The sequence below is a fragment of the Rhipicephalus microplus genome, chromosome 3 (genome assembly GCF_043290135.1).
Source record: "Rhipicephalus microplus isolate Deutch F79 chromosome 3, USDA_Rmic, whole genome shotgun sequence".
Taxonomy (NCBI): Eukaryota; Metazoa; Arthropoda; class Arachnida; order Ixodida; family Ixodidae; genus Rhipicephalus; species Rhipicephalus microplus.
Window position 1 is genome coordinate 158,649,678 of NC_134702.1, and position 27,198 is coordinate 158,676,875.

General features: G+C 49.6%; 14 non-coding genes across 14 annotated transcripts; all 14 read right to left on the bottom strand.

The window, feature by feature from the left end:
• Positions 1–5,091: 5,091 nt before the first annotated feature.
• TRNAE-CUC (transfer RNA glutamic acid (anticodon CUC)) lies at positions 5,092–5,163 on the bottom strand. The gene has a single exon. It is a non-coding gene; the product is annotated as a tRNA-Glu (tRNA).
• A 298-nt stretch (positions 5,164–5,461) lies between these two features.
• Positions 5,462–5,533, bottom strand: TRNAE-CUC (transfer RNA glutamic acid (anticodon CUC)). Its single transcript has one exon. It is a non-coding gene; the product is annotated as a tRNA-Glu (tRNA).
• A 1,964-nt stretch (positions 5,534–7,497) lies between these two features.
• TRNAE-CUC (transfer RNA glutamic acid (anticodon CUC)) lies at positions 7,498–7,569 on the bottom strand. The gene has a single exon. It is a non-coding gene; the product is annotated as a tRNA-Glu (tRNA).
• A 296-nt stretch (positions 7,570–7,865) lies between these two features.
• TRNAE-CUC (transfer RNA glutamic acid (anticodon CUC)) lies at positions 7,866–7,937 on the bottom strand. The gene has a single exon. It is a non-coding gene; the product is annotated as a tRNA-Glu (tRNA).
• Positions 7,938–10,076: 2,139 nt separating this feature from the next.
• TRNAE-CUC (transfer RNA glutamic acid (anticodon CUC)) lies at positions 10,077–10,148 on the bottom strand. The gene has a single exon. It is a non-coding gene; the product is annotated as a tRNA-Glu (tRNA).
• Positions 10,149–10,814: 666 nt separating this feature from the next.
• Positions 10,815–10,886, bottom strand: TRNAE-CUC (transfer RNA glutamic acid (anticodon CUC)). The gene has a single exon. It is a non-coding gene; the product is annotated as a tRNA-Glu (tRNA).
• Positions 10,887–11,184: 298 nt separating this feature from the next.
• TRNAE-CUC (transfer RNA glutamic acid (anticodon CUC)) lies at positions 11,185–11,256 on the bottom strand. Its single transcript has one exon. It is a non-coding gene; the product is annotated as a tRNA-Glu (tRNA).
• Positions 11,257–18,511: 7,255 nt separating this feature from the next.
• Positions 18,512–18,583, bottom strand: TRNAE-CUC (transfer RNA glutamic acid (anticodon CUC)). Its single transcript has one exon. It is a non-coding gene; the product is annotated as a tRNA-Glu (tRNA).
• Positions 18,584–19,617: 1,034 nt separating this feature from the next.
• TRNAE-CUC (transfer RNA glutamic acid (anticodon CUC)) lies at positions 19,618–19,696 on the bottom strand. The gene has a single exon. It is a non-coding gene; the product is annotated as a tRNA-Glu (tRNA).
• A 291-nt stretch (positions 19,697–19,987) lies between these two features.
• Positions 19,988–20,059, bottom strand: TRNAE-CUC (transfer RNA glutamic acid (anticodon CUC)). The gene has a single exon. It is a non-coding gene; the product is annotated as a tRNA-Glu (tRNA).
• Positions 20,060–20,354: 295 nt separating this feature from the next.
• TRNAE-CUC (transfer RNA glutamic acid (anticodon CUC)) lies at positions 20,355–20,426 on the bottom strand. The gene has a single exon. It is a non-coding gene; the product is annotated as a tRNA-Glu (tRNA).
• A 2,136-nt stretch (positions 20,427–22,562) lies between these two features.
• On the bottom strand, positions 22,563–22,634 carry TRNAE-CUC (transfer RNA glutamic acid (anticodon CUC)). The gene has a single exon. It is a non-coding gene; the product is annotated as a tRNA-Glu (tRNA).
• A 2,509-nt stretch (positions 22,635–25,143) lies between these two features.
• TRNAE-UUC (transfer RNA glutamic acid (anticodon UUC)) lies at positions 25,144–25,215 on the bottom strand. Its single transcript has one exon. It is a non-coding gene; the product is annotated as a tRNA-Glu (tRNA).
• A 1,186-nt stretch (positions 25,216–26,401) lies between these two features.
• Positions 26,402–26,473, bottom strand: TRNAE-CUC (transfer RNA glutamic acid (anticodon CUC)). Its single transcript has one exon. It is a non-coding gene; the product is annotated as a tRNA-Glu (tRNA).
• Positions 26,474–27,198: the final 725 nt, after the last annotated feature.

A 27,198-nucleotide genomic window follows, 5' to 3' on the forward strand; every position in this document is an offset into this window, starting at 1 on the left:
AATCGTACCCGGACCTCCTGGGTGAGAGCCAGGTATTCAAGCCACTAGACCATGCCGGAGAACGGAGAGGGACGGAGCGATCGCTTAGCCATTTGGCCAACAGAGTAAAACTATTGAGAATACATACCGTGCGCAAATTGAAGACTTGATGACAGCAGATAAAAGAAAATACTTCCGACACCGCAAATCGAACCCGGGCCTCCTGGGTGAGAGCCAGGTATCCTAGCCACTAGACCATGCCGCAGAACGGAGAGGGACGGAGCGCACGTTTAGCCATTCGGCCAACAGGGTAAAAGTATTGAAGTTACATAGCGCACGCAAATCGAAGACTTGATGATAGCAGATAAAAGAAAATACTTCCGACACCGGCAATCGTACCCGGGCTTCCTGGGTGAGAGCCAAGTATCCTAGACACTAGACCTAGCTGGAGAACGGAGAGGGACGGAGCGATCGCTTAGCCATTCGGCCAACTGGGTAAAACTATTGAAGTTACATACCACGCGCAAAGTGGAGACTTGATGACAGCACATAAAAGAAAATACTTCTGACACCGGAAATCGAACCCAGGCCTCCTGGGTGAGGGCCAGGTATACTATCCACTAGACCACGCCGAGAACGGAAAGGAATGGAGCGATCGCTTAGCCATTTGTCCAACAGGGTAAAATTATTGAAGTTACATAGCGTGCGTAAATTGGAGACTTAATAATAGCAGATAAAAGGAAATACTTCCGATCCCGGGAATCGTACCCGGGCCTCCTGGGTGAGAGCCAGGTATCCAAGCCACTAGACCATGCCGAAGAACAGAGAGGGACGGAGCGATCGCTTAGCCATTCGGCCAACTGAGTAAAACTATTGAAGATACATAGCGTGCGCAAATTGAAGACTTGATGACAGCAGATAAAAGAACATACTTCCGACAACGGGAATTGAACCCGGGCTTCCTGGGTGAAAGCCAGTTATCCTAGCCACTAGAACACACCGAGAACGGAAAGGGACGGAGCGATCGCTTAGCCATTCAGCCCACAGGGTAAAAGTATTGAAGTTACATCGCGTGCGCAAATTGGAGACTTGATGATAGCAGATAAAAGAAAATACTTCCGACACCTAGAATGGAACCCGGGCCTCCTGGGTGAGAGCCAGGTATCCTAGCCACTAGACCATGATGGAGAACGGAGAGGGACAGAGCGATCGCTTAGCGATTCGGCCAACAGGGTAAAAGTATTGAACCTATATAGCGTGCGCAAATTGGAGACTTGAGGATAGCAGATGAAAAAATACTTCCGACACCGAGAACCGAACCCAGGTCACCTGGGTGAGAGCCAGATATCCTAGTCACCAGACCCCGCTGGAGAACGGAGAGGGACGGAGCGATCGCTTAGGCATTCGGCCAACAGGGTAAAAGTATTGAAGGTATGTAGATGATAGCAGATAAAAGAAAATACTTCCGACATCAGAAATCGCACCCGGGCCTCCTGAGTGAGAGCCAGGTATCCTAGCCACTAGACCATGCCGGAGAACAGAGAGGGAAGGAGCGATCGCTTAGCGATTCGGCCACATGGTAAAACTATTGAAGTTACATACCGTGTGCAAATTGGAGACTTGATGATAGCAGATAAAAGAAAATACTTCCGACACCGGGAATCCTACCCGGGCCTCCTGGGTGAGAGCCAGGTATCCAAGCCACTAGACCATGCCGGAGAGAGACGGAGCGATCGCTTAGTCATTCGGCCAACAAGGTAAAAGTACTGAAGATATATTGCATGCGCAAATTGGAGACTTGATGATAGCCGATAAAAGAAAATACTTCCGACGCCGGGAATTGCACCCGGGCCTCCTGGGTGAGAGCCAAATATCCTAGCCTTTAGATCATGCCGGAGAACAGAGAGGGCCGGAGTGATTGCTTAGCGATTCGGCCAACAGGGTAAAACTATCGAAGTTACATACCCTGCGCAAATTGGAGACTTGATGACAGCAGATAAAAGAAAATACTTCCGACACCGGGAATCGCAATCGGGCCTCCTGGGTGAGAGCCAGGTATCCTAGCCGCTAGACCATGCCGGAGAACGGAGAAGGACGGAGCGATCGCTTAGCGATTCGGCCAACAAGGTAAAAGTATTGAGTCATAGCGTGCGCAAATTGGAGACTTGATGATAGCAGAGAAAAGAAAATACTTCCGACACCGGAAATCGCACCCAGGCCTCCTGGGTGCGAGCCAGGTATCCTAGCCACTAGACCATGCTGGAGAACAGAGAGGGAACGAGCGATCACTTAGCCATTCAGCCCACAGGGTAAAAGTATTGAAGTTACATCGCGTGCGCAAATTGGAGACTTGATGATAGCAGATAAAAGAAAATACTTCCGACACCTAGAATGGAACCCAGGCCTCCTGGGTGAGAGCCAGGTATCCTAGCCACTAGACCATGATGGAGAACGGAGAGGGACAGAGCGATCGCTTAGCGATTCGGCCAACAGGGTAAAAGTATTGAACCTATATAGCGTGCGCAAATTGGAGACTTGAGGATAGCAGATGAAAAAATACTTCCGACACCGAGAACCGAACCCAGGTCACCTGGGTGAGAGCCAGATATCCTAGTCACCAGACCCCGCTGGAGAACGGAGAGGGACGGAGCGATCGCTTAGGCATTCGGCCAACAGGGTAAAAGTATTGAAGGTATGTAGATGATAGCAGATAAAAGAAAATACTTCCGACATCAGAAATCGCACCCGGGCCTCCTGAGTGAGAGCCAGGTATCCTAGCCACTAGACCATGCCGGAGAACAGAGAGGGAAGGAGCGATCGCTTAGCGATTTGGCCACATGGTAAAACTATTGAAGTTACATACCGTGTGCAAATTGGAGACTTGATGATAGCAGATAAAAGAAAATACTTCCGACACCGGGAATCCTACCCGGGCCTCCTGGGTGAGAGCCAGGTATCCAAGCCACTAGACCATGCCGGAGAGAGACGGAGCGATCGCTTAGTCATTCGGCCAACAAGGTAAAAGTACTGAAGTTATATTGCATGCGCAAATTGGAGACTTGATGATAGCCGATAAAAGAAAATACTTCCGACGCCGGGAATTGCACCCGGGCCTCCTGGGTGAGAGCCAAATATCCTAGCCTTTAGATCATGCCGGAGAACAGAGAGGGCCGGAGTGATTGCTTAGCGATTCGGCCAACAGGGTAAAACTATCGAAGTTACATACCCTGCGCAAATTGGAGACTTGATGATAGCAGATAAAAGAACATACTTCCGACAACGGGAATCAAACCCGGGCCTCCTGGGTGAAAGCCAGGTATCCTAGCCACTAGAACACACCGAGAACGGAAAGGGACGGAGCGATCGCTTAGCCATCCAGCCGACAGGGTAAAACTATTTAAGTTACATAGCGTGCGCAAATTGGAGATTTGAAGACAGCAGACAAAAGAAAATACTTCCGACACCGAGAATCAAACCCGGGCCTCCTGGGTGAAAGCCAGGTATCCTAGCCAATAGACCATGCCGACGAACGGAGAGGGACGGAGCGATCGCTTAGCGATTCGGCCAACAAGGTAAAAGTATTGAAGTTACATAGCGTGCGAAAATTGGAGACTTGATGATAGCAGATAAAAGAAAATACTTCCGACACCGGAATCGCAACCGGGTCTCCTGGATGAGAGCCGGGTATCCTAGACACTAGACCATGCCGGAGAACGAAGAGGGACGGAGAGATCGCTTAGCCATTCGGCACAGGGTAAAACTATTGAAGTTACATACCGTGCGCAAATTGGAGACTTGATGACAGCAGATAAAAGAAAATACCTTCGACACCGGAAATCGAACCCAGGCCTCCTGGGTGAGAACCAGGTATCCTAGCCATTAGACCATGCCGACGAACGGAGAGGGACGGAGCAATCGCTTAGCGATTCGGCCAACAAGGTAAAAATATTGAAGTTACATAGCGTGCGAAAATTGGAGACTTGATGATAGCAGATAAAAGAAAATACTTCCGACACCGGAATCGCAACCGGGTCTCCTGGATGAGAGCCAGGTATTCTAGACACTAGACCATGCCGGAGAACGGAGAGGGGCGGAGAGATTGCTTAGCCATTCGGCACAGGGTAAAACTGTTGAAGTTACATACCGTGCGCAAATTCGAGACTTGATGACAGCAGATATAAGAAAATACCTTCGACACCGGGAATCGAACACGGGCCTCCTGGGTGAGAGCCAGGTATCCTAGCCACTAGACCACGCTGGAGAACGGAGAGAGACGGAGCGATCGCTTAGCCATTCGGCCAACAAGGTAAATCTATTAAAGTTACATACCGTGCACAAATTGGAGACTTGATGACAGCAGATAAAACAAAATACATCCGACACCGGGAGTCGCACCCGGACCTCCTGGGTGAGAGCCAGGTATCCTAGCCACTAGACCATGCCGAAGAACGGAGAGGGACGGAGCGATCGCTTAGCGATTCGGCCAACAAGGTAAAAGCATTGAAGAGTCATAGCGTGCGCAAATTGGAGACTTGATGATAGCAGAGAAAAGAAAGTACTTCCGACAGCGGGAATCGCAATCGGGCCTCCTTGGTGAGAGCCAGGTATCCTAGACACTAGACCATGAAGGAGAACGGAGAGGGACGGAGAGATCACTTAGCCATTCGGCCAACAGGGTAAAACTATTGAAATTACATACCGTGCGCAAATTGGAGACTTCATGACAGCAGATAAAAGAAAATACCTTCGACACCAGGAATCCAACCCGGGCATCCTAGTGGAGAGCCAGGTATCCTAGCCACTAGACCATGCCGGAGAATGGAGAGGGACGGAGCAATCGCTTAGCCATTCGGCCAACAGGGTAAAACTATTGAAGTTACATACCGTGCGCAAATTGGAGACTTGATTACAGCACATAAAGAAAATAGTTCCGACACCGGGAATTGAATTCGGGCCTCCTGGGGGAAAGCCAGGTATCCTAGCCACTAGACCATGCCGAGAACTGAAAGGGACGGAGCGATCGCTTAGCCATTCAGCCAACAGGGTAAAACTATTCAAGTTACATAGCATGCGCAAATTGGAGATTTGAAGACAGCAGATAAAAGAAAATACTTCCGACACCGGCAATCGAACCCGGGCCTCCTGGGTGAGAGCCAGGTATCCTAGCCACTAGACCATGCCGAAGAACGGAGAGGGACGGAGCGATCGCTTAGCGATTCGGCCAACAAGGTAAAAGTATTGAAGAGTCATTGCGTGCGCAAATTGGAGACTTGATGACAGCAGAGAAAAGAAAATACTTCCGACAGCGGGAATCGCAATCGGGCCTCCTTGGTGAGAGCCAGGTATCCTAGACACTAGACCATGCCGGAGAACGGAGAGGGATGGAGAGATCGCTTAGCCATTCGGCCAACAGGGTAAAACTATTGAAGTTACATAGCGTGCGTAAATTGGAGACTTGATAATAGCAGATAAAAGAAAGTACTTCCGACACCGGGAATCGTACCCGGGCCTCCTGGGTGAGAGCCAGGTATTCAAACCACTAGACCATGCCGGAGAACGGAGAAGGACGGAGCGATCGCTTAGCCATTTGTCCAACAGGGTAAAATTATTGAAGTTACATAGCGTGCGCAAATTGAAGACTTGATGACAGCAGATAAAAGAAAATACTTCCGACACCGCAAATCGAACCCGGGCCTCCTGGGTGAGAGCCAGGCATACCAGCCACTAGACCACGCCGTGAACGGAAAGGGACGGAGCGCACGTTTAGCCATTCGGCCAACAGGGTAAAAGCATTGAAGCTACATAGCGCACGCAAATCGAAGACTTGATGATAGCAGATAAAAGAAAATACTTCCGACACCGGGAATCGTACCCGGGCTTCCTGGGTGAGAGCCAGGTATCCTAGACACTAGACCATGCCGGAGAACGGAGAGGGACAAAGCGATCACTTAGTCATTCGGCCAACCAGGTAAAATTATTGAAGTTACATAGCGTGCGTAAATTGGAGACTTGATAATAGCAGATAAAAGAAAGTACTTCCGACACCGGAAATCGTACCCGGACCTCCTGGGTGAGAGCCAGGTATTCAAGCCACTAGACCATGCCAGAGAACGGAGAGGGACGGAGCGATCGCTTAGCCATTCGGCCAACAGAGTAAAACTATTGAAAATACATACCGTGCGCAAATTGAAGACTTGACAGCAGATAAAAGAAAATACTTCCGACATCGCAAATCGAACCCGGGCCTCCTGGGTGACAGCCAGGTATCCTAGCCACTAGACCATGCCGCAGAACGGAGAGGGACGGAGCGCACGTTTAGCCATTCGGCCAACAGGGTAATAGTATTGAAGTTACATAGCGCACGCAAATTGAAGACTTTATGATAGCAGATAAAAGAAAATACTTCCGACACCGGGAATCGTACCCGGGCTTCTGGGTGAGAGCCAGGTATCCTAGACACTAGACCATGCCGGAGAACGGAGAGGGACGGAGCGATCGCTTAGCCATTCGGCCAACAGGGTAAAACTATTGAAGTTTCATACCACGCGCAAATTGGAGACTTGATGACAGCACATAAAAGAAAATGCTTCCGACACCGGGAATCGAACCCAGGCCTCCTGGGTGAAGGCCAGGTATACTAGCCACTAGACCACGCCGAGAACGAAAAGGAATGGAGCGATCGCTTAGCCATTTGGCCAACAGGGTAAAATTATTGAAGTTACATAGCGTGCGTAAATCGGAGACTTGAAAATAGCAGATAAAAGGAAATACTTCCGACCCCGGGAATCGTACCCGGGCCTCCTGGGTGAGAGCCAGGTATCCAAGCCACTAGACCATGCCGAAGAACAGAGAGGGTCGGAGCGATCGCTTAGCCATTCGGCCAACTGAGTAAAACTATTGAAGATACATAGCGTGTGCAAATTGAAGACTTGATGACAGCAGATAAAAGAAAATACTTCAACACTTCCAGCACCGCAAATCGAACCCGGGCCTCCTGGGTGAGAGCCAGGTATACTAGCCACTAGACCACGCCGAGAACGGAAAGGGACGGAGCGCACGTTTAGCCATTCGACCAACAGGGTAAAAGTATTGAAGTTACATAGCGCACGCAAATCGAAGACTTGATGATAGCAGATAAAAGAAAATACTTCCGAAACCGGGAATCGTACCCGGGCTTCCTGGGTGAGAGCCAGGTATCTTAGACACTAGACCATGCCGGAGAACGGAGAGGGACAAGGGGATCACTTAGTCATTCGGCAAACAGGGTAAAATTATTGAAGTTACATAGCGTGCGTAAATTGGAGACTTTATAATAGCAGATAAAAGAAAGTACTTCCGACACCGGGAATCGTACCCGGACCTCCTGGGTGAGAGCCAGGTATTCAAGCCACTAGACCATGCCGGAGAACGGAGAGGGATGGAGAGATCGCTTAGCCATTCGGCCAACAGGGTAAAACTATTGAAGTTACATAGCGTGCGTAAATTGGAGACTTGATAATAGCAGATAAAAGAAAGTACTTCCGACACCGGGAATCGTACCCGGGCCTCCTGGGTGAGAGCCAGGTATCCTAGACACTAGACCATGCCGGAGAACGGAGAGGGACAGAGCGATCGCTTAGCCATTCGGCCAACAGGGTAAAACTATTGAAGTTACATACCGTGCGCAAATTGGAGACTTGATGACAGCACATAAAGAAAATAATTCCGACACCGGGAATTGAATTCGGGCCTCCTGGGGGAAAGCCAGGTATCCTAGCCACTAGACCACGCCGAGAACTGAAAGGGACGGAGCGATCGCTTAGCCATTCAGCCAACAGGGTAAAACTATTCAAGTTACATAGCGTGCGCAAATTGGAGATTTGAGGACAGCAGATAAAAGAAAATACTTCCGACACCGGGAATCGAACCCGGGCCTCCTGGGTGAGAGCCAGGTATCCTAGCCACTAGACCATGCTGAAGAACGGAGAGGGACGGAGCGATCGCTTAGCCAATTGTCCAACAGGGTAAAATTATTGAAGTTACATAGCGTGCGCAAATTGAAGACTTGATGACAGCAGATAAAAGAAAATACTTCCGACACCGCAAATCGAACCCGGGCCTCCTGGGTGAGAGCCAGGTATACCAGCCACTAGACCACGCCGAGAACGGAAAGGGACGGAGCGCACGTTTACCCATTCGGCCAACAGGGTAAAAGCATCGAAGATACATAGCGCACGCAAATCGAAGACTTGATGATAGCAGATAAAAGAAAATACCTTCGACACCGGGAATCGTACCCGGGCTTCCTGGGTGAGAGCCAGGTATCCTAGACACTAGACCATGACGGAGAACGGAGAGGGACAAAGCGATCACTTAGTCATTCGGCCAACAAGGTAAAATTATTGAAGTTACATAGCGTGCGTAAATTGGAGACTTGATAATAGCAGATAAAAGAAAGTACTTCCGACACCGGAAATCGTACCCGGACCTCCTGGGTGAGAGCCAGGTATTCAAGCCACTAGACCATGCCAGAGAACGGGGAGGGACGGAGCGATCGCTTAGCCATTCGGCCAACAGAGTAAAACTATTGAAAATACATACCGTGCGCAAATTGAAGACTTGATGACAGCAGATATAAGAAAATACTTCCGACACCGCAAATCGAACCCGGGCCTCCTGGGTGACAGCCAGGTATCCTAGCCACTAGACCATGCCGCAGAACGGAGAGGGACGGAGCGCACGTTTAGCCATTTGGCCAACAGGGTAAAATTATTGAAGTTACATAGCGTGCGTAAATTGGAGACTGGAAAATAGCAGATAAAAGGAAATACTTCCGACCCCGGGAATCGTACCCGGGCCTCCTGGTGAGAGCCAGGTATCCAAGCCACTAGACCATGCCGAAGAACAGAGAGGGTCGGAGCGATCGCTTAGCCATTCGGCCAACTGAGTAAAACTATTGAAGATACATAGCGTGCGAAATTTGAAGACTTGATGACAGCAGATAAAAGAACATACTTCCGACAACGGGAATCAAACCCGGGCCTCCTGGGTGAAAGCCAGGTATCCTAGCCACTAGAACACACCGAGAACGGAAAGGGACGGAGCGATCGCTTAGCCATCCAGCCGACAGGGTAAAACTATTTAAGTTACATAGCGTGCGCAAATTGGAGATTTGAAGACAGCAGACAAAAGAAAATACTTCCGACACCGAGAATCGAACCCGGGCCTCCTGGGTGAAAGCCAGGTATCCTAGCCAATAGACCATGCCGACGAACGGAGAGGGACGGAGCGATCGCTTAGCGATTCGGCCAACAAGGTAAAAGTATTGAAGTTACATAGCGTGCGAAAATTGGAGACTTGATGATAGCAGATAAAAGAAAATACTTCCGACACCGGAATCGCAACCGGGTCTCCTGGATGAGAGCCAGGTATCCTAGACACTAGACCATGCCGGAGAACGAAGAGGGACGGAGAGATCGCTTAGCCATTCGGCACAGGGTAAAACTATTGAAGTTACATACCGTGCGCAAATTGGAGACTTGATGACAGCAGATAAAAGAAAATACCTTCGACACCGGAAATCGAACCCAGGCCTCCTGGGTGAGAACCAGGTATCCTAGCCATTAGACCATGCCGACGAACGGAGAGGGACGGAGCAATCGCTTAGCGATTCGGCCAACAAGGTAAAAATATTGAAGTTACATAGCGTGCGAAAATTGGAGACTTGATGATAGCAGATAAAAGAAAATACTTCCGACACCGGAATCGCAACCGGGTCTCCTGGATGAGAGCCAGGTATTCTAGACACTAGACCATGCCGGAGAACGGAGAGGGGCGGAGAGATTGCTTAGCCATTCGGCACAGGGTAAAACTGTTGAAGTTACATACCGTGCGCAAATTCGAGACTTGATGACAGCAGATATAAGAAAATACCTTCGACACCGGGAATCGAACACGGGCCTCCTGGGTGAGAGCCAGGTATCCTAGCCACTAGACCACGCTGGAGAACGGAGAGAGACGGAGCGATCGCTTAGCCATTCGGCCAACAAGGTAAATCTATTAAAGTTACATACCGTGCACAAATTGGAGACTTGATGACAGCAGATAAAACAAAATACATCCGACACCGGGAATCGCACCCGGGCCTCCTGGGTGAGAGCCAGGTATCCTAGCCACTAGACCATGCCGAAGAACGGAGAGGGACGGAGCGATCGCTTAGCGATTCGGCCAACAAGGTAAAAGCATTGAAGAGTCATAGCGTGCGCAAATTGGAGACTTGATGATAGCAGAGAAAAGAAAGTACTTCCGACAGCGGGAATCGCAATCGGGCCTCCTTGGTGAGAGCCAGGTATCCTAGACACTAGACCATGAAGGAGAACGGAGAGGGACGGAGAGATCACTTAGCCATTCGGCCAACAGGGTAAAACTATTGAAATTACATACCGTGCGCAAATTGGAGACTTCATGACAGCAGATAAAAGAAAATACCTTCGACACCAGGAATCCAACCCGGGCATCCTAGTGGAGAGCCAGGTATCCTAGCCACTAGACCATGCCGGAGAATGGAGAGGGACGGAGCAATCGCTTAGCCATTCGGCCAACAGGGTAAAACTATTGAAGTTACATACCGTGCGCAAATTGGAGACTTGATTACAGCACATAAAGAAAATAGTTCCGACACCGGGAATTGAATTCGGGCCTCCTGGGGGAAAGCCAGGTATCCTAGCCACTAGACCATGCCGAGAACTGAAAGGGACGGAGCGATCGCTTAGCCATTCAGCCAACAGGGTAAAACTATTCAAGTTACATAGCATGCGCAAATTGGAGATTTGAAGACAGCAGATAAAAGAAAATACTTCCGACACCGGCAATCGAACCCGGGCCTCCTGGGTGAGAGCCAGGTATCCTAGCCACTAGACCATGCCGAAGAACGGAGAGGGACGGAGCGATCGCTTAGCGATTCGGCCAACAAGGTAAAAGTATTGAAGAGTCATTGCGTGCGCAAATTGGAGACTTGATGACAGCAGAGAAAAGAAAATACTTCCGACAGCGGGAATCGCAATCGGGCCTCCTTGGTGAGAGCCAGGTATCCTAGACACTAGACCATGCCGGAGAACGGAGAGGGATGGAGAGATCGCTTAGCCATTCGGCCAACAGGGTAAAACTATTGAAGTTACATAGCGTGCGTAAATTGGAGACTTGATAATAGCAGATAAAAGAAAGTACTTCCGACACCGGGAATCGTACCCGGGCCTCCTGGGTGAGAGCCAGGTATTCAAACCACTAGACCATGCCGGAGAACGGAGAAGGACGGAGCGATCGCTTAGCCATTTGTCCAACAGGGTAAAATTATTGAAGTTACATAGCGTGCGCAAATTGAAGACTTGATGACAGCAGATAAAAGAAAATACTTCCGACACCGCAAATCGAACCCGGGCCTCCTGGGTGAGAGCCAGGCATACCAGCCACTAGACCACGCCGTGAACGGAAAGGGACGGAGCGCACGTTTAGCCATTCGGCCAACAGGGTAAAAGCATTGAAGCTACATAGCGCACGCAAATCGAAGACTTGATGATAGCAGATAAAAGAAAATACTTCCGACACCGGGAATCGTACCCGGGCTTCCTGGGTGAGAGCCAGGTATCCTAGACACTAGACCATGCCGGAGAACGGAGAGGGACAAAGCGATCACTTAGTCATTCGGCCAACCAGGTAAAATTATTGAAGTTACATAGCGTGCGTAAATTGGAGACTTGATAATAGCAGATAAAAGAAAGTACTTCCGACACCGGAAATCGTACCCGGACCTCCTGGGTGAGAGCCAGGTATTCAAGCCACTAGACCATGCCAGAGAACGGAGAGGGACGGAGCGATCGCTTAGCCATTCGGCCAACAGAGTAAAACTATTGAAAATACATACCGTGCGCAAATTGAAGACTTGACAGCAGATAAAAGAAAATACTTCCGACATCGCAAATCGAACCCGGGCCTCCTGGGTGATAGCCAGGTATCCTAGCCACTAGACCATGCCGCAGAACGGAGAGGGACGGAGCGCACGTTTAGCCATTCGGCCAACAGGGTAATAGTATTGAAGTTACATAGCGCACGCAAATTGAAGACTTGATGATAGCAGATAAAAGAAAATACTTCCGACACCGGGAATCGTACCCGGGCTTCTGGGTGAGAGCCAGGTATCCTAGACACTAGACCATGCCGGAGAACGGAGAGGGACGGAGCGATCGCTTAGCCATTCGGCCAACAGGGTAAAACTATTGAAGTTTCATACCACGCGCAAATTGGAGACTTGATGACAGCACATAAAAGAAAATGCTTCCGACACCGGGAATCGAACCCAGGCCTCCTGGGTGAAGGCCAGGTATACTAGCCACTAGACCACGCCGAGAACGAAAAGGAATGGAGCGATCGCTTAGCCATTTGGCCAACAGGGTAAAATTATTGAAGTTACATAGCGTGCGTAAATCGGAGACTTGAAAATAGCAGATAAAAGGAAATACTTCCGACCCCGGGAATCGTACCCGGGCCTCCTGGGTGAGAGCCAGGTATCCAAGCCACTAGACCATGCCGAAGAACAGAGAGGGTCGGAGCGATCGCTTAGCCATTCGGCCAACTGAGTAAAACTATTGAAGATACATAGCGTGTGCAAATTGAAGACTTGATGACAGCAGATAAAAGAAAATACTTCAACACTTCCAGCACCGCAAATCGAACCCGGGCCTCCTGGGTGAGAGCCAGGTATACTAGCCACTAGACCACGCCGAGAACGGAAAGGGACGGAGCGCACGTTTAGCCATTCGACCAACAGGGTAAAAGTATTGAAGTTACATAGCGCACGCAAATCGAAGACTTGATGATAGCAGATAAAAGAAAATACTTCCGAAACCGGGAATCGTACCCGGGCTTCCTGGGTGAGAGCCAGGTATCCTAGACACTAGACCATGCCGGAGAACGGAGAGGGACAAGGGGATCACTTAGTCATTCGGCAAACAGGGTAAAATTATTGAAGTTACATAGCGTGCGTAAATTGGAGACTTTATAATAGCAGATAAAAGAAAGTACTTCCGACACCGGGAATCGTACCCGGACCTCCTGGGTGAGAGCCAGGTATTCAAGCCACTAGACCATGCCGGAGAACGGAGAGGGACGGAGCGATCGCTTAGCCATTTGGCCAACAGAGTAAAACTATTGAGAATACATACCGTGCGCAAATTGAAGACTTGATGACAGCAGATAAAAGAAAATACTTCCGACACCGCAAATCGAACCCGGGCCTCCTGGGTGAGAGCCAGGTATCCTAGCCACTAGACCATGCCGCAGAACGGAGAGGGACGGAGCGCACGTTTAGCCATTCGGCCAACAGGGTAAAAGTATTGAAGTTACATAGCGCACGCAAATCGAAGACTTGATGATAGCAGATAAAAGAAAATACTTCCGACACCGGCAATCGTACCCGGGCTTCCTGGGTGAGAGCCAAGTATCCTAGACACTAGACCTAGCTGGAGAACGGAGAGGGACGGAGCGATCGCTTAGCCATTCGGCCAACTGGGTAAAACTATTGAAGTTACATACCACGCGCAAAGTGGAGACTTGATGACAGCACATAAAAGAAAATACTTCTGACACCGGAAATCGAACCCAGGCCTCCTGGGTGAGGGCCAGGTATACTATCCACTAGACCACGCCGAGAACGGAAAGGAATGGAGCGATCGCTTAGCCATTTGTCCAACAGGGTAAAATTATTGAAGTTACATAGCGTGCGTAAATTGGAGACTTAATAATAGCAGATAAAAGGAAATACTTCCGATCCCGGGAATCGTACCCGGGCCTCCTGGGTGAGAGCCAGGTATCCAAGCCACTAGACCATGCCGAAGAACAGAGAGGGACGGAGCGATCGCTTAGCCATTCGGCCAACTGAGTAAAACTATTGAAGATACATAGCGTGCGCAAATTGAAGACTTGATGACAGCAGATAAAAGAACATACTTCCGACAACGGGAATTGAACCCGGGCTTCCTGGGTGAAAGCCAGTTATCCTAGCCACTAGAACACACCGAGAACGGAAAGGGACGGAGCGATCGCTTAGCCATTCAGCCCACAGGGTAAAAGTATTGAAGTTACATCGCGTGCGCAAATTGGAGACTTGATGATAGCAGATAAAAGAAAATACTTCCGACACCTAGAATGGAACCCGGGCCTCCTGGGTGAGAGCCAGGTATCCTAGCCACTAGACCATGATGGAGAACGGAGAGGGACAGAGCGATCGCTTAGCGATTCGGCCAACAGGGTAAAAGTATTGAACCTATATAGCGTGCGCAAATTGGAGACTTGAGGATAGCAGATGAAAAAATACTTCCGACACCGAGAACCGAACCCAGGTCACCTGGGTGAGAGCCAGATATCCTAGTCACCAGACCCCGCTGGAGAACGGAGAGGGACGGAGCGATCGCTTAGGCATTCGGCCAACAGGGTAAAAGTATTGAAGGTATGTAGATGATAGCAGATAAAAGAAAATACTTCCGACATCAGAAATCGCACCCGGGCCTCCTGAGTGAGAGCCAGGTATCCTAGCCACTAGACCATGCCGGAGAACAGAGAGGGAAGGAGCGATCGCTTAGCGATTTGGCCACATGGTAAAACTATTGAAGTTACATACCGTGTGCAAATTGGAGACTTGATGATAGCAGATAAAAGAAAATACTTCCGACACCGGGAATCCTACCCGGGCCTCCTGGGTGAGAGCCAGGTATCCAAGCCACTAGACCATGCCGGAGAGAGACGGAGCGATCGCTTAGTCATTCGGCCAACAAGGTAAAAGTACTGAAGATATATTGCATGCGCAAATTGGAGACTTGATGATAGCCGATAAAAGAAAATACTTCCGACGCCGGGAATTGCACCCGGGCCTCCTGGGTGAGAGCCAAATATCCTAGCCTTTAGATCATGCCGGAGAACAGAGAGGGCCGGAGTGATTGCTTAGCGATTCGGCCAACAGGGTAAAACTATCGAAGTTACATACCCTGCGCAAATTGGAGACTTGATGACAGCAGATAAAAGAAAATACTTCCGACACCGGGAATCGCAATCGGGCCTCCTGGGTGAGAGCCAGGTATCCTAGCCGCTAGACCATGCCGGAGAACGGAGAAGGACGGAGCGATCGCTTAGCGATTCGGCCAACAAGGTAAAAGTATTGAGTCATAGCGTGCGCAAATTGGAGACTTGATGATAGCAGAGAAAAGAAAATACTTCCGACACCGGAAATCGCACCCAGGCCTCCTGGGTGCGAGCCAGGTATCCTAGCCACTAGACCATGCTGGAGAACAGAGAGGGAACAAGCGATCACTTAGCCATTCAGCCCACAGGGTAAAAGTATTGAAGTTACATCGCGTGCGCAAATTGGAGACTTGATGATAGCAGATAAAAGAAAATACTTCCGACACCTAGAATGGAACCCAGGCCTCCTGGGTGAGAGCCAGGTATCCTAGCCACTAGACCATGATGGAGAACGGAGAGGGACAGAGCGATCGCTTAGCGATTCGGCCAACAGGGTAAAAGTATTGAACCTATATAGCGTGCGCAAATTGGAGACTTGAGGATAGCAGATGAAAAAATACTTCCGACACCGAGAACCGAACCCAGGTCACCTGGGTGAGAGCCAGATATCCTAGTCACCAGACCCCGCTGGAGAACGGAGAGGGACGGAGCGATCGCTTAGGCATTCGGCCAACAGGGTAAAAGTATTGAAGGTATGTAGATGATAGCAGATAAAAGAAAATACTTCCGACATCAGAAATCGCACCCGGGCCTCCTGAGTGAGAGCCAGGTATCCTAGCCACTAGACCATGCCGGAGAACAGAGAGGGAAGGAGCGATCGCTTAGCGATTTGGCCACATGGTAAAACTATTGAAGTTACATACCGTGTGCAAATTGGAGACTTGATGATAGCAGATAAAAGAAAATACTTCCGACACCGGGAATCCTACCCGGGCCTCCTGGGTGAGAGCCAGGTATCCAAGCCACTAGACCATGCCGGAGAGAGACGGAGCGATCGCTTAGTCATTCGGCCAACAAGGTAAAAGTACTGAAGTTATATTGCATGCGCAAATTGGAGACTTGATGATAGCCGATAAAAGAAAATACTTCCGACGCCGGGAATTGCACCCGGGCCTCCTGGGTGAGAGCCAAATATCCTAGCCTTTAGATCATGCCGGAGAACAGAGAGGGCCGGAGTGATTGCTTAGCGATTCGGCCAACAGGGTAAAACTATCGAAGTTACATACCCTGCGCAAATTGGAGACTTGATGACAGCAGATAAAAGAAAATACTTCCGACACCGGGAATCGCAATCGGGCCTCCTGGGTGAGAGCCAGGTATCCTAGCCGCTAGACCATGCCGGAGAACGGAGAGGGACGGAGAGATCGCTTAGCCATTCGGCCAACAGGGTAAAACTATTCAAGTTACATACCGTGCACAAAATGGAGACTTGATGACAGCACATAAAAAAAATACTTCCGACACCGGGAATCGAATTCGGGCCTCCTGGGTGAAAGCCAGGTATCCTAGCCACTAGACCACGCCGAGAACTGAAAGGGACGGAGCGATCGCTTAGCCATTCAGCCAACAGGGTAAAACTATTCAAGTTAGATAGCGTGCGCAAATTGGAGATTTGAAGACAGCAGATAAAAGAAAATACTTCCGACACCGGAAATCGTACCCGGGCCTCCTGGGTGAAAGCCAGGTATTCTAGCCACTAGACCGTGCCTGAGAACGGAGAAGGACGGAGCGATCGCTTAGCGATTCGACAACAAGGTAAACGTATTGAAGGTACATAGCGTGCGCGAATTGGAGAGTTGATGATAGCAGATAAAAGAAAATACTTCCGACACCGGGATTTGCAACCGGGCCTCCTGGGTGAGGGCCAGGTATCCTAGACACTAGACCATGCCGGAGAACGGAGAGGGACGGAGAGATCGCTTAACCATTCGGCCAACAGGGTAAAACTATTGAAGTTGCATACCGTGCGCGAATTGGAGACTTGATGACATCAGATAAAAGAAAACACTTCCGACACAGGGAATCAAACCCGGGCCTCCTGGGTGAGAGCCAGGTATCCTAGCCACTAGACCATGCCAAAGAGCGGGGAGGGACGGAGCGCACGTTTAGCCATTCGGCCAACAGGGTAAAAGCATTGAAGCTACATAGCGCACGCAAATCGAAGACTTGATGATAGCAGATAAAAGAAAATACCTTCGACACCGGGAATCGTACCCGGGCTTCCTGGGTGAGAGCCAGGTATCCTAGACACTAGACCATGCCGGAGAACGGAGAGGGACAAAGCGATCACTTAGTCATTTGGCCAACAAGGTAAAATTATTGAAGTTACATAGCGTGCGTAAATTGGAGACTTGATAATAGCAGATAAAAGAAAGTACTTCCGACACCGGAAATCGTACCCGGACCTCCTGGGTGAGAGCCAGGTATTCAAGCCACTAGACCATGCCAGAGAACGGAGAGGGACGGAGCGATCGCTTAGCCATTCGGCCAACAGAGTAAAACTATCTAAAATACATACCGTGCGCAAATAGAAGACTTGATGACAGCAGATAAAAGAAAATACTTCCGACACCGCAAATCGAACCCGGGCCTCCTGGGTGACAGCCAGGTATCCTAGCCACTAGACCACGCCGCAGAACGGAGAGGGACGGAGCGCACGTTTAGCCATTCGGCCAACAGGGTAAAATTATTGAAGTTACATAGCGTGCGTAAATTGGAGACTTGAAAATAGCAGATAAAAGGAAATACTTCCGACCCCGGGAATCGTACCCGGGCCTCCTGGGTGAGAGCCAGGTATCCAAGCCACTAGACCATGCCGAAGAACGGAGAGGGTCGGAGCGATCGCTTAGCCATTCGGCCAACTGAGTAAAACTATTGAAGATACATAGCGTGCGAAAATTGAAGACTTGATGACAGCAGATAAAAGAACATACTTCCGACAACGGGAATCAAACCCGGGCCTCCTGGGTGAAAGCCAGGTATCCTAGCCACTAGAACACACCGAGAACGGAAAGGGTTGGAGCGATCGCTTAGCCATCCAGCCGACAGGGTAAAACTATTTAAGTTACATAGCGTGCGCAAATTGGAGATTTGAAGACAGCAGACAAAAGAAAATACTTCCGACACCGAGAATCGAACCCGGGCCTCCTGGGTGAAAGCCAGGTATCCTAGCCAATAGACCATGCCGACGAACGGAGAGGGACGGAGCGATCGCTTAGCGATTCGGCCAACAAGGTAAAAGTATTGACGTTACATAGCGTGCGAAAAGTGGAGACTTGATGATAGCAGATAAAAGAAAATACTTCCGACACCGGAATCGCAACCGGGTCTCCTGGATGAGAGCCAGGTATCCTAGACACTAGACCATGCCGGAGAACGGAGAGGGACGGAGAGATCGCTTAGCCATTCGGCACAGGGTAAAACTATTGAAGTTACATACCGTGCGCAAATTGGAGACTTGATGACAGCAGATAAAAGAAAATACCTTCGACACCGGAAATCGAACCCAGGCCTCCTGGGTGAGAACCAGGTATCCTAGCCATTAGACCATGCCGAAGAACGGAGAGGGACGGAGCGATCGCTTAGCGATTCGGCCAACAAGGTAAAAGCATTGAAGAGTCATAGCGTGCGCAAATTGGAGACTTGATGATAGCAGAGAAAAGAAAATACTTCCGACAGCGGGAATCGCAATCGGGCCTCCTTGGTGAGAGCCAGGTATCCTAGACATTAGACCATGAAGGAGAACGGAGAGGGACGGAGAGATCACTTAGCCATTCGGCCAACAGGGTAAAACTATTGAAATTACATACCGTGCGCAAATTGGAGACTTGATGACAGCAGATAAAAGAAAATACCTTCGACACCAGGAATCGAACCCGGGCATCCTAGTGGAGAGCCAGGTATCCTAGCCACTAGACCATGCCGGAGAATGGAGAGGGACGGAGCAATCGCTTAGCCATTCGGCCAACAGGGTAAAACTATTGAAGTTACATACCGTGCGCAAATTGGAGACTTGATTACAGCACATAAAGAAAATAGTTCCGACACCGGGAATTGAATTCGGGCCTCCTGGGGGAAAGCCAGGTATCCTAGCCACTAGACCACGCCGAGAACTGAAAGGGACGGAGAGATCACTTAGCCATTCGGCCAACAGGGTAAAACTATTGAAATTACATACCGTGCGCAAATTGGAGACTTGATGACAGCAGATAAAAGAAAATACCTTCGACACCAGGAATCGAACCCGGGCATCCTAGTGGAGAGCCAGGTATCCTAGCCACTAGACCATGCTGGAGAATGGAGAGGGACGGAGCGATCGCTTAGCCATTCGGCCAACAGGGTAAAACTATTGAAGTTACATACCGTGCGCAAATTGGAGACTTGATGACAGCACATAAAGAAAATACTTCCGACACCGGGAATTGAATTCGGGCCTCCTGGGTGAAAGCCAGGTATCCTAGCCACTAGACCACGCCGAGAACTGAAAGGGACGGAGCGATCGCTTAGCCATTCAGCCAACAGGGTAAAACTATTCAAGTTACATAGCGTGCGCAAATTGGAGATTTGAAGACAGCAGGTAAAAGAAAATACTTCCGACACCGGCAATCGAACCCGGGCCTCCTGGGTGAGAGCCAGGTATCCTAGCCACTAGACCATGCAGAAGAACGGAGAGGGACGGAGCGATCGCTTAGCGATTCGGCCAACAAGGTAAAAGTATTGAAGAGTCATAGCGTGCGCAAATTGGAGACTTAATGACAGCAGAGAAAAGAAAATACTTCCGACAGTGGGAATCGCAATCGGGCCTCCTTGGTGAGAGCCAGGTATCCTAGACACTAGACCATGCCGGAGAACGGAGAGGGATGGAGAGATCGCTTAGCCATTCGGCCAACAGGGTAAAACTATTGAAGTTACATAGCGTGCGTAAATTGGAGACTTGATAATAGCAGATAAAAGAAAGTACTTCCGACACCGGGAATCGTACCCGGGCCTCCTGGGTGAGAGCCAGGTATCCTAGACACTAGACCATGCCGGAGAATGGAGAGGTACAGAGCGATCGCTTAGCCATTCGGCCAACAGGGTAAAACTATTGAAGTTACATACCGTGCGCAAATTGGAGACTTGATGACAGCACATAAAGAAAATAATTCCGACACCGGGAATTGAATTCGGGCCTCCTGGGGGAAAGCCAGGTATCCTAGCCACTAGACCACGCCGAGAACTGAAAGGGACGGAGCGATCGCTTAGCCATTCAGCCAACAGGGTAAAACTATTCAAGTTACATAGCGTGCGCAAATTGGATATTTGAAGACAGCAGATAAAAAAAATACTTCCGACACCGGGAATCGAACCCGGGCCTCCTGGGTGAGAGCCAGGTATCCTAGCCACTAGACCATGCTGAAGAACGGAGAGGGACGGAGCGATCGCTTAGCCAATTGTCCAACAGGGTAAAATTATTGAAGTTACATAGCGTGCGCAAATTGAAGACTTGATGACAGCAGATAAAAGAAAATACTTCCGACACCGCAAATCGAACCCGGGCCTCCTGGGTGAGAGCCAGGTATACCAGCCACTAGACCACGCCGAGAACGGAAAGGGACGGAGCGCACGTTTACCCATTCGGCCAACAGGGTAAAAGCATCGAAGATACATAGCGCACGCAAATCGAAGACTTGATGGCAGATAAAAGAAAATACCTTCGACACCGGGAATCGTACCCGGGCTTCCTGGGTGAGAGCCAGGTATCCTAGACACTAGACCATGCCGGAGAACGGAGAGGGACAAAGCGATCACTTAGTCATTCGGCCAACAAGGTAAAATTATTGAAGTTACATAGCGTGCGTAAATTGGAGACTTGATAATAGCAGATAAAAGAAAGTACTTCCGACACCGGAAATCGTACCCGGACCTCCTGGGTGAGAGCCAGGTATTCAAGCCACTAGACCATGCCAGAGAACGGAGAGGGACGGAGCGATCGCTTAGCCATTTGGCCAACAGAGTAAAACTATTGAAAATACATACCGTGCGCAAATTGAAGACTTGATGACAGCAGATATAAGAAAATACTTCCGACACCGCAAATCGAACCCGGGCCTCCTGGGTGACAGCCAGGTATCCTAGCCACTAGACCATGCCGCAGAACGGAGAGGGACGGAGCGCACGTTTAGCCATTTGGCGAACAGGGTAAAATTATTGAAGTTACATAGCGTGCGTAAATTGGAGACTGGAAAATAGCAGATAAAAGGAAATACTTCCGACCCCGGGAATCGTACCCGGGCCTCCTGGTGAGAGCCAGGTATCCAAGCCACTAGACCATGCCGAAGAACAGAGAGGGTCGGAGCGATCGCTTAGCCATTCGGCCAACTGAGTAAAACTATTGAAGATACATAGCGTGCGAAAATTGAAGACTTGATGACAGCAGATAAAAGAACATACTTCCGACAACGGGAATCAAACCCGGGCCTCCTGGGTGAAAGCCAGGTATCCTAGCCACTAGAACACACCGAGAACGGAAAGGGACGGAGCGATCGCTTAGCCATCCAGCCGACAGGGTAAAACTATTTAAGTTACATAGCGTGCGCAAATTCGAGATTTGAAGACAGCAGACAAAAGAAAATACTTCCGACACCGAGAATCGAACCCGGGCCTCCTGGGTGAAAGCCAGGTATCCTAGCCAATAGACCATGCCGACGAACGGAAAGGGACGGAGCGATCGCTTAGCGATTCGGCCAACAAGGTAAAAGTATTGAAGTTACATAGCGTGCGAAAATTGGAGACTTGATGATAGCAGATAAAAGAAAATACTTCCGACACCGGAATCGCAACCGGGTCTCCTGGATGAGAGCCAGGTATCCTAGACACTAGACCATGCCGGAGAACGAAGAGGGACGGAGAGATCGCTTAGCCATTCGGCACAGGGTAAAACTATTGAAGTTACATATCGTGCGCAAATTGGAGACTTGATGACAGCAGATAAAAGAAAATACCTTCGACACCGGAAATCGAACCCAGGCCTCCTGGGTGAGAACCAGGTATCCTAGCCATTAGACCATGCCGACGAACGGAGAGGGACGGAGCAATCGCTTAGCGATTCGGCCAACAAGGTAAAAATATTGAAGTTACATAGCGTGCGAAAATTGGAGACTTGATGATAGCAGATAAAAGAAAATACTTCCGACACCGGAATCGCAACCGAGTCTCCTGGATGAGAGCCAGGTATTCTAGACACTAGACCATGCCGGAGAACGGAGAGGGGCGGAGAGATTGCTTAGCCATTCGGCACAGAGTAAAACTGTTGAAGTTACATACCGTGCGCAAATTCGAGACTTGATGACAGCAGATATAAGAAAATACCTTCGACACCGGGAATCGAACACGGGCCTCCTGGGTGAGAGCCAGGTATCCTAGCCACTAGACCACGCTGGAGAACGGAGAGAGACGGAGCGATCGCTTAGCCATTCGGCCAACAAGGTAAATCTATTAAAGTTACATACCGTGCACAAATTGGAGACTTGATGACAGCAGATAAAACAAAATACATCCGACACCGGGAATCGCACCCGGGCCTCCTGGGTGAGAGCCAGGTATCCTAGCCACTAGACCATGCCGAAGAACGGAGAGGGACGGAGCGATCGCTTAGCGATTCGGCCAACAAGGTAAAAGCATTGAAGAGTCATAGCGTGCGCAAATTAGAGACTTGATGATAGTAGAGAAAAGAAAATACTTCCGACAGCGGGAATCGCAATCGGGCCTCCTTGGTGAGAGCCAGGTATCCTAGACACTAGACCATTAAGGAGAACGGAGAGGGACGGAGAGATCACTTAGCCATTCGGCCAACAGGGTAAAACTATTGAAATTACATACCGTGCGCAAATTGGAGACTTGATGACAGCAGATAAAAGAAAATACCTTCGACACCAGGAATTGAACCCGGGCATCCTAGTGGAGAGCCAGGTATCCTAGCCACTAGACCATGCCGGAGAATGGAGAGGGACGGAGCAATCGCTTAGCCATTCGGCCAACAGGGTAAAACTATTGAAGTTACATACCGTGCGCAAATTGGAGACTTGATGACAGCACATAAAGAAAATACTTCCGACACCGGGAATTGAATTCGGGCCTCCTGGGGGAAAGCCATGTATCCTAGCCACTAGACCACGCCGAGAACTGAAAGGGACGGAGCGATCGCTTAGCCATTCAGCCAACAGGGTAAAACTATTCAAGTTACATAGCATGCGCAAATTGGAGATTTGAAGACAGCAGATAAAAGAAAATACTTCCAACACCGGCAATCGAACCCGGGCCTCCTGGGTGAGAGCCAGGTATTCTAGCCACTAGACCATGCCGAAGAACGGAGAGGGACGGAGCGATCGCTTAGCGATTCGGCCAACAAGGTAAAAGTATTGAAGAGTCATAGCGTGCGCAAATTGGAGACTTAATGACAGCAGAGAAAAGAAAATACTTCCGACGGCGGGAATCGCAATCGGGCCTCCTTGGTGAGAGCCAGGTATCCTAGACACTAGACCATGCCGGAGAACGGAGAGGGATGGAGAGATCGCTTAGCCATTCGGCCAACAGGGTAAAACTATTGAAGTTACAAAGCGTGCGTAAATTGGAGACTTGATAATAGCAGATAAAAGAAAGTACTTCCGACACCGGGAATCGTACCCGGGCCTCCTGGGTGAGAGCCAGGTATTCAAACCACTAGACCAGGCCGGAGAACGGAGAAGGACGGAGCGATCGCTTAGCCATTTGTCCAACAGGGTAAAATTATTGAAGTTACATAGCGTGGGCAAATTGAAGACTTGATGACAGCAGATAAAAGAAAATACTTCCGACACCGCAAATCGAACCCGGGCCTCCTGGGTGAGAGCCAGGCATACCAGCCACTAGACCACGCCGTGAACGGAAAGGGACGGAGCGCACGTTTAGCCATTCGGCCAACAGGGTAAAAGCATTGAAGCTACATAGGGCACGCAAATCGAAGACTTGATGATAGCAGATAAAGGAAAATACTTCCGACACCGGGAATCGTACCCGGGCTTCCTGGGTGAGAGCCAGGTATCCTAGACACTAGACCATGCCGGAGAACGGAGAGGGACAAAGCGATCACTTAGTCATTCGGCCAACAGGGTAAAATTATTGAAAATACATACCGTGCACAAATTGAAGACTTGACAGCAGATAAAAGAAAATACTTCCGACATCGCAAATCGAACCCGGGCCTCCTGGGTGACAGCCAGGTATCCTAGCCACTAGACCATGCCGCAGAACGGAGAGGGACGGAGCGCACGTTTAGCCATTCGGCCAACAGGGTAATAGTATTGAAGTTACATAGCGCACGCAAATTGAAGACTTGATGATAGCAGATAAAAGAAAATACTTCCGACACCGGGAATCGTACCCGGGCTTCTGGGTGAGAGCCAGGTATCCTAGACACTAGACATAGCTGGAGAACGGAGAGGGACGGAGCGATCGCTTAGCCATTCGGCCAACTGGGTAAAACTATTGAAGTTACATACCACGCGCAAATTGGAGACTTGATGACAGCACATAAAAGAAAATACTTCCGACATCGCAAATCGAACCCGGGCCTCCTGGGTGACAGCCAGGTATCCTATCCACTAGACCACGCCGAGAACGGAAAGGAATAGAGCGATCGCTTAGCCATTTGTCCAACAGGGTAAAATTATTGAAGTTACATAGCGTGCGTAAATTGGAGACTTAATAATAGCAGATAAAAGGAAATACTTCCGATCCCGGGAATCGTACCCGGGCCTCCTGGGTGAGAGCCAGGTATCCAAGCCACTAGACCATGCCGAAGAACAGAGAGGGACGGAGCGATCGCTTAGCCATTCGGCCAACTGAGTAAAACTATTGAAGATACATAGCGTGCGCAAATTGAAGACTTGATGACAGCAGATAAAAGAACATACTTCCGACAACGGGAATTGAACCCGGGCTTCCTGGGTGAAAGCCAGGTATCCTAGCCACTAGAACACACCGAGAACGGAAAGGGATGGAGCGATCGCTTAGCCATTCATCCAACAGGGTAAAACTATTCAAGTTACATAGCGTGCGCAAATTGGAGATTTGAAGACAGCAGACAAAAGAAAATACTTCCGACACCGGGAATCGAACCCGGGCCTCCTGGGTGAAAGCCAGGTATCCTAGCCACTAGACCGTGCCGGAGAACGGAGAAGGACGGAGCGATCGCTTAGTGATTCGGCCAACAAGGTAAAAGTATTGAGTCATAGCGTGCGCAAATTGGAGACTTGATGATAGCAGAGAAAAGAAAATACTTCCGACACCGGAAATCGCACCCAGGCCTCCTGGGTGCGAGCCAGGTATCCTAGCTACTAGACCATGCTGGAGAACAGAGAGGGAACGAGCGATCACTTAGCCATTCAGCCCACAGGGTAAAAGTATTGAAGTTACATCGCGTGCGCAAATTGGAGACTTGATGATAGCAGATAAAAGAAAATACTTCCGACACCTAGAATGGAACCCGGGCCTCCTGGGTGAGAGCCAGGTATCCTAGCCACTAGACCATGATGGAGAACGGAGAGGGACAGAGCGATCGCTTAGCGATTCGGCCAACATGGTAAAAGTATTGAACCTATATAGCGTGCGCAAATTGGAGACTTGAGGATAGCAGATGAAAAAATACTTCCGACACCGAGAACCGAACCCAGGTCACCTGGGTGAGAGCCAGATATCCTAGTCACCAGACCCCGCTGGAGAACGGAGAGGGACGGAGCGATCGCTTAGGCATTCGGCCAACAGGGTAAAAGTATTGAAGGTATGTAGATGATAGCAGATAAAAGAAAATACTTCCGACATCAGAAATCGCACCCGGGCCTCCTGAGTGAGAGCCAGGTATCCTAGCCACTAGACCATGCCGGAGAACAGAGAGGGAAGGAGCGATCGCTTAGCGATTTGGCCACATGGTAAAACTATTGAAGTTACATACCGTGTGCAAATTGGAGACTTGATGATAGCAGATAAAAGAAAATACTTCCGACACCGGGAATCCTTCCCGGGCCTCCTGGGTGAGAGCCAGGTATCCAAGCCACTAGCCATGCCGGAGAGAGACGGAGCGATCGCTTAGTCATTCGGCCAACAAGGTAAAAGTACTGAAGTTATATTGCATGCGCAAATTGGAGACTTGATGATAGCCGATAAAAGAAAATACTTCCGACACCGGGAATCGTACTCGGGCCTTCTGTGTGAGAGCCAGGTATCTTAGCCACTAGACCATGCAGGAGAACAGAGATGGAAAGAGCGATCGCTTAGCCATTCAGCCAACAGGGTAAAAGTAATGAAGTAATAGCGTGCGCAAATTAGAGACTTGATGACAGCAGATAGAAGAAAATACTTCCGACACCGGGAATCAAACCCGGGCCTCCTGGGTGAGAGCCAGGTATCCTAGCCTCTAGACCATGCCGGAGAATGGAGAGTGACGGAGCGATCGCTTAGCCATTCGGCCAACAGGGTAAAACTATTGAAGTTACATACCGTGCGCAAATTGGAGACTTGATGACAGCAGATAAAACAAAATACTTTCGACACCGGGAATCGAACCCGGGCCTCCTGGGTGGAACCAGGTATTCTAGCCACTAGACCATGCCGGAGAACGGAGCGGGACGGAGCGATCGCTTAGCGATTCGGCCAACAGGGTAAAAGTACTGAACTTACATGGCGTGCGCAAATTGGAGACTTGATGATAGCAGATAAAAGATAAATACTTCCGACACCGGGAATCGTACTCGGGCCTCCTAGTTGAAAGCCAGGTATCCATGCCACATACCATGCCAGAGAGGGACGGAGCGATCGCTTAGTCATTCGGCAAACAAGGTAAAAGTATTGAAGTTTCATAGCGTGCGCAATTGGAGACTTGATGATAGCAGATAAAAGAAAATACTTCTGACGCCGGGAATCGCACCCGGGCCTCCTGGGTGAGAGCCAGGTATCCTAGCCACTAGATAATGTCGGGGGATACATTGAGTGCCGCGATCACTGAGCCATTCAGTCAAAAGGGTAAACATATTGAAATTACATAGCATGCCCAATTAGGAGACTTGATGATAGCAGATAAAAGAAAATACTTTCGACACCGGGAATGGAACCCGGGCCTCCTGGGTGAGAGCCAGGTATACTATCCACTAGACCACG